The sequence below is a fragment of the Pyrus communis genome, chromosome 11 (genome assembly GCF_963583255.1).
Source record: "Pyrus communis chromosome 11, drPyrComm1.1, whole genome shotgun sequence".
NCBI classification, from domain to species: Eukaryota; Viridiplantae; Streptophyta; class Magnoliopsida; order Rosales; family Rosaceae; genus Pyrus; species Pyrus communis.
The window spans coordinates 18,040,449-18,047,029 of NC_084813.1; the positions used below are offsets into that span (position 1 = coordinate 18,040,449).

Consider the following 6,581-nt stretch of genomic DNA (forward strand, 5'->3'; position numbering starts at 1 on the left):
GCCTGTTGAGCTGCTGCCAAAAATGGCAGTATGTGTAGAAATACAAAGCTGCTTAGGTGAGCAGAGAATTGTTTCCCAATTTGATGTAGATTCTCCTCTATGATTTGGAGATAAAGTCTTCTAGGAAAGGGAAACCAATTGCCACCAAAACATATTTAAGTCTGCCTTAAGCAGGGGGTTAAATAAATTTGGAGAACAATTTTTATCCCTACAAGTAAGAAATAAAAAGCAAGAGGATATTATAAACCCCTTCCATATATTTCTTCTTTTCTTGCCCTTGCAAAGAGTTTTTCTTCGTCGTTCTTTTCCTTCTCCGAGCCGCACCAAGGTAAGAAAAAAAATTAATTTTCTTTCTTTTTTATTTTTCTAGAGCATCGGGGCCTGATAGAATAGCTCGGCAAGGGTCGAGGAACCACGGGGTTGCAATTCAGGTAGGGCAACTCAGGGGAGCTATTATGGGTTGGCGCGGTGCACCTAGCTGGAGCCAGGAACTAGCTTGGTTTAGACTGATGAGGATGGCACAGGGTCGTGCTAGTATGTTGGCTTGCTTACTGGACATTCAGTTGGGAAGAAGTCTTTCGTTTATCTCTGGAAAGCTTGATATTGAGCTATTTCCAGTGTTTGAGTCTAGAGATAGAGTGAAGTATCCAACCGTGGCTAAGTCTGTATCGGCTTCTGAAAGGCTTACCACTACGAAAAGTAGGGGAAGAAAGCCTACTCTTTATGTTGCTACTACGTCAGTGTTGCTTGCCAAAAATGAGGGAACTGCTTGAGTTTGATTTCTTAGCTTGCCATAGATGGAACAGTTAAGGATGGAACTGCCAAGATTAGAGCTACTAAAAATGTGTGTCGAATAAGTAAACTGTTGAGTGCAAAGTGGCTGTTGAATGCAGGATGGTTGCTAAAGAGCCTAAGGTCATCCAAGGTGCTAAATAAGTAGTCTAATTTGTTTAGCTTGTGTCGGATTTTAGCGACCTACATACAAGTTATCAATTTGCTAGATATTTAATGAACTGCTTTATTCAATTTACTCCATCTTCATTTTTTCTTGGAACTTTGCTTGCTTGAAGCGTTTTACAAAAGCCATATAACCGTTGATTGGGCAAGCTGCTTCAAAAAAAGCAGACGCTCCCATGAAGTCACTATTGCCGTGAGTTTTGGCTTCTTGGGGCATCTAGTTGTTGAGTTCGTCGTGAACTGCTACCCCCTGACCATTTGATGCTTAGCTGGTTGTTGAATATTCAATCTTTTGAGCTGCTTGACCTATATCACAATATGATAAAGATCTGTGAGATATGAAAATCAGTAACTAATCACATCAAGATGAGTAGTTGTGTGGAAATTCATGGGTAGTTTACCCCTTTCCGTTGAATAGTAGACCCATATGGGTGTCAGAGAATTAGTTTACCCTCTTGCACTAGAGAGCTTACCTAAATGGGTGTTGGGAAATTAGTTTATCATCTCACACTGAAGAGCTTACCCAAATGGGTGTCAGGGAATTGGTTTACCCATCCGCACTGGATAGCTTACCCAGGTGGGTGTTTGTGAATTTGTTTATCGTCTCGCACTGGAGTTTACCCAGATAGGTGTTGGGAAATCAGTTTACCTTCTCGCACTGGAGAGCTTACCCAGATAGGTGTCGGGGAATTAGTCTACCCTCTTGCACTGGAGAGCATGGAAGTCGTCGTTGTGAGTGCAGCTGAGGAAAGTTGGACTATTGGACAACTAAAATAATCCTCAGCCTGTGAGGTCTTGTTCAGCGATCTGTTTGAGACTTTGAATTGTGAAACCCACGTAAGGGTGTGAGTTGGAAGCACTGCGAGCTGCTTCCAGACCTTTTTTAGGTGTTGTATTATCCTGGATGTTTCGCCGTGTACTCTTTAAAGGCTTGATTGATGATTCAACTATGAATCTAGATAGATTGCGAGCTTCTTCACAATCAACTGCAGCTCAACAACTTGGCATTCCCATTACACTTTTTTACTTTTCCAGTAAGCAGCTTTATGGGTTATATGAAATATCCTGGTTTGGTGGAAAGAGGACTTGCACCACTCAAAGGTAAAAAATTAACATTGTATAATTTCGTTATTATTTGATTTTTTTGTTTTTTAATCAACAATAGACTACTGCCAGTGACCAACTGATTCAAAGTTCATGGACGATAGTTGTGGCATTGGTAAATAAAAAAAATTCTCAATTGTTACTCTTTAATTTCGTAAACATGCCAATGATTTTATTTTTAATTTTATTAATTAAGTATTGCTTGGGTGATTGTAGATGAGAGCAGTTTCATGAATGGCTTTTTAGACCAGATGATAGATTTGGTTCCAGGAATAAAACATATCCGTTTGAGGGATCTCGCCAACGACTTTGTGACAACAATTCCCAATGATAAATATAGCCGAAAATTAACCTTTAATTTCATAAATGTCATTTTTTATAAAAACTTTCAAATATATCCAAAATTTCACTTAAATAGACACAACCCTATCCCCTTCAACCCCCTCATCACTGACATTGAGTGCCGCTGCGGTTACTGCAATTGGCAGCAGCATAATTTCAATCATGCCTTCAACGCATTTTTTCTTGCTAATATCTTTGTCAGTTTTAAATATAAAAATAGTTTTTAAAGTTAAACCACATGTCGTTATATGATTGTATTTGTGAGACCCACATGACACCATATCATCACACTAACAGAGCAATTGACAATTTTTTAACGAAAAAACTAAAATGATCATGATGGACAAATTCAAAAAAAGACTAAAATGATTCACAATAGATAAATTCAAGAACACTACTATTGATTATCATTAATTGTTAAGGACCAGATTAAAGAGTTATGCCAATGTCACAAATCATTTTGGCCAAAAAAAGCCTTTAATTTATTTGATTGTTAAATTTGAGGGTATTTGTGTCTATTTAGGTGGAATTTTGGATATATTCGAAAGATTTTATAAAAGTGTGACATTTTTGAAATTAAGGGTTAATTTTTGGCTATATTTGATAAATACTCATTTTTAACAACATCCTTGAAGTAACGAGTAGAGTGCATGAAGCTTCAACAATTATTGTACATACCTTTGATTCACTGGAGCAAGATGTTTTGGATGCCCTCTTAGGCATGTATCCTGATAGGATTTTTACCACCAGCGCAAAAAGGGTTAAAAACACCTAAAATACTTGTAAGAGAAACAAGATTATCATAGTATAGTTAGCTCAAGTAAGGTCGTTCTCCACATGGATTAATTTAAATAGATTAATGCGAAATCGATTCTCAACTAATTACTTAGAACAAAGTTTTGGACAATGTGATTTAATGACCTAAATTAAGAAGAAAAAAAACAAATTTAATTAAAAAGGTTAACAAAAATCTGCAATTTTAAAGAAGGAAAAAAAAAACAACTTTTAGAATTCAAAGTGAGAAAGTACTAGGGTTCCGCCGTCACCCTAACAATCCTATGTAGTTTTTCTAATTACTTATGAATTACACATGCATATTTTGAAGGTTAGGTTTTCCTAAAGTATATCCTACATGGAACCTCCAACATAGAATGTATATCTAACATGCAACCCGTCCGTGGTGTCCATATCAAATGTGAACATGCAAGACTCATTAAGTTTTGTGAAAACCTTTTGAAAAACCATATATTAAAACGTGTCGTCCATTCTAAGAAGTTACTTATATTAACCACAAGACACCTTAGTCAATTTTTGGGACAGCCCTCTGCCAAAATTGCATCAAATTACTTTTCTAAATATCCTAATGGTCACGAATCACTGAGACAAATAGATAGTTTAAACTATTCATTAACACTTCAAAACTTGCATGCATAAATTCATAAGCAAATTAAAAAAGAGACTGTTTATTCTTACTAAGGATCATGGCTTCACCCTAGCAAATAAGATTAGTTACGCATATTCATAATAAAAATCACAAAGTCTTTATTGAAAAAGAATAAGAACACCTTGAAAGTATAAGTCTTGAAATCTCTAAGATTTGCCCAAAACCTTCTCTCTAGAACTCGCATAAGAAAAGAAAAATCTAGGGCTGGCCAAAAGGCTTATTTATACTACTCTAATTAAATCCTCCTAATCAAAGGTTTTATAATAAGACTAGGAAACCAAATAAATTGAAATAAATTAGGAAACATAATCTTAAATTGACTTGGTAAATTCGCCCAAATTCTGCACAACCACGTTTTTTTACCCATATCAGCCCCAAAACTGGCCTAAAATAGCTGAATTTAAAGGTTGGATTATTCTGAACACTTTTCGAGAAGGCCACAAACCCATCATAGGTTATCTTGGGCTCCAAAAACGCAGTTTAAGCCCAGAAACGTCACTTTTCAACACCACGCACAGCTCATTTATTTCATCGCTAGAAAATAACCGCTTGGTAGAAAATTCTTAAATTTTACGAACACACCAAGAGACACACGAACGTCCTCCAATTTGAATCACTCCAAAATTCGTCTGTTTGATCATATTTTGCTCCAGAGGAAGTTGAATGTCCTATAGTAAAAATATAAAGTAAAGTATCAAAATTCTACCAAAATAATTACCCAAACATACTAAGAATAGGGTGAAATATACAATGGATTTTTATATTAGCATCCCATTAAATGTTGAATACACCCCACATTAAAATTTAATATTAAATAACTTATTTACCCCACCATGCAATGACAATTTTGACCTTATTAGGTTTAAAAAATAAATTCTAAATACACCCCAAATCACTTTTAACGTATTATTTATCTTCTTCAACTACCAAAACCCCTCTCATCCTAAATCATTTTTAATGGTGATTTTCAACTAGGCAGTGGTTGCAGTGACTACAATATGGCCAAGTCCTTCTGGGAGATCATGAACTGATTGCAAAGTGAGGGCAAAAGCTATGGATCTCATAATTCAAAAGCCATGGCCTCTAAACTAATTGAAGAGTGAGTCAATGGCATTCATAAGGTGCCTTCTTGCACTATACAAAGATGCTTTCTTGTAGGTATTTGGTTCGACCAAAATATGCACAAGAAAATGCAAACAACATGGTAGCTTTGAAATCGTTATTATTATTATTATTGAAAAACGTTCAAATGAATCTAAATATTTTTCAAATAATTCAATTTGAAATCATTTGGCAAGCTTAACGTTCAAATGTTTAGATTCAGTCCCTGAATATTAAAAATGAGTGTTATAAGATTTGAGAAATGTGGGGTGTATGTAGAAAATATAAGGTGTATATTAAGAATAGGGAAGTATGTGGGGTGTATTAAGATAATTTTTAATTGAAAAAGCAAATGTGAGGTGTATTAAGTGTGTGAGGTTTAATCAACAATTTGTGAGGTGTTAATTAATAAACCATATACAATATGAAATTGGCTCATGCCATTGGCCCTCTTCCGTTACTTCCCAATCAGATGCCACAACATCCTTTGAAGTACTTGGGATTGTTAGATTTTCAGATCACCGGCCCGTCCCACTCTAACGACACCGATATTGTCCCCAACTTTACCAGCTGCCCAATCCGTCAGGTGTGGGGTTTTACTACAAAAAACCTCAGTACTAGTTAGAGTGGGGTAATCATATTTAAGCCTATTTCTTTTTCTTCACCCCACGGATGTGGCATTCTAATAGGGATATGGTATGTGGTGAAGAGAAGCTGAGTGTCTCCCCTGGCTGGATAAGGAGCCAAACTCGATTGTTTATGTGAGTTTCGGTAGCATAACGGTCATGACACAGGAAAAACTTGTGAGGTTTGGCTCATAACTTGCAAACAGCATGCTTACTTTCTTTTGGGTAATTAGGCCTGACATGGTAATTGGTAAATCAGCAATTTTTCCAAGTAAGCTTATGGATGAAACTAAGGGAAGAAGTCTAGTAGCAAGTTGGTTCCCTCAAGAGCAGGTCACCCATAAGATGGGGGATTTTTGACACACAGCGGTTGGAATTCAACAATGGAAAGTGTGTCTGCAGGAGTGGCGATGCTGTGTTGGCCATTCTTTGCTGATCAACAAACAAGCAAATAAAATGTCACTGTACTTGCAAAGAATAAGGCACTGGTATGGAGATTGATAAAAATGTGAAGAGAGATCAAGTGGAAAATCTCGTTAGAGAGCTGATGCAAGGAGATAAGGGTAAGAGAATGAAGAATGAGGCCATGGAGTGGAAGAAATTGGCAGAGGAAGCCACTGGTCTACAAGGTTCTTCATCTACAAACTTTGAAAAAATTAGTGAATCAATTTCAATTGTAAGAAAAGTCTAGGTATTCTGCATATGATTTAGCAAACATGTTTAGCCTGCCACATCTTCAATTTTATGTTGATACTAATTTCAGGTTGAACATATTAATTGTAACAACTCGTCCCGGGATTTACGGAACAAAAAGGGTATTTTTGTATTTTCACTATGTTTGGGGTACTTTCCTTTAAAAATTGTTTTTGGATCTTAGTTTGTGTGCCAAGGGGGCCCATTGCTTTTGGGTTTGTCTCCCGGTCCCAATCACTCTCCCTCACATCTCCCTCTCACAACTCTCTCTCCCTTCGAGGGCTTTTCTCACCAACAAACAACACCACCATCCT

General features: G+C 36.6%; 1 pseudogene; it reads left to right on the forward strand.

Annotated features, from left to right (window-relative positions):
* Positions 1-455: 455 nt before the first annotated feature.
* Positions 456-6,265, forward strand: LOC137709114 (7-deoxyloganetin glucosyltransferase-like; annotated as a pseudogene).
* Positions 6,266-6,581: the final 316 nt, after the last annotated feature.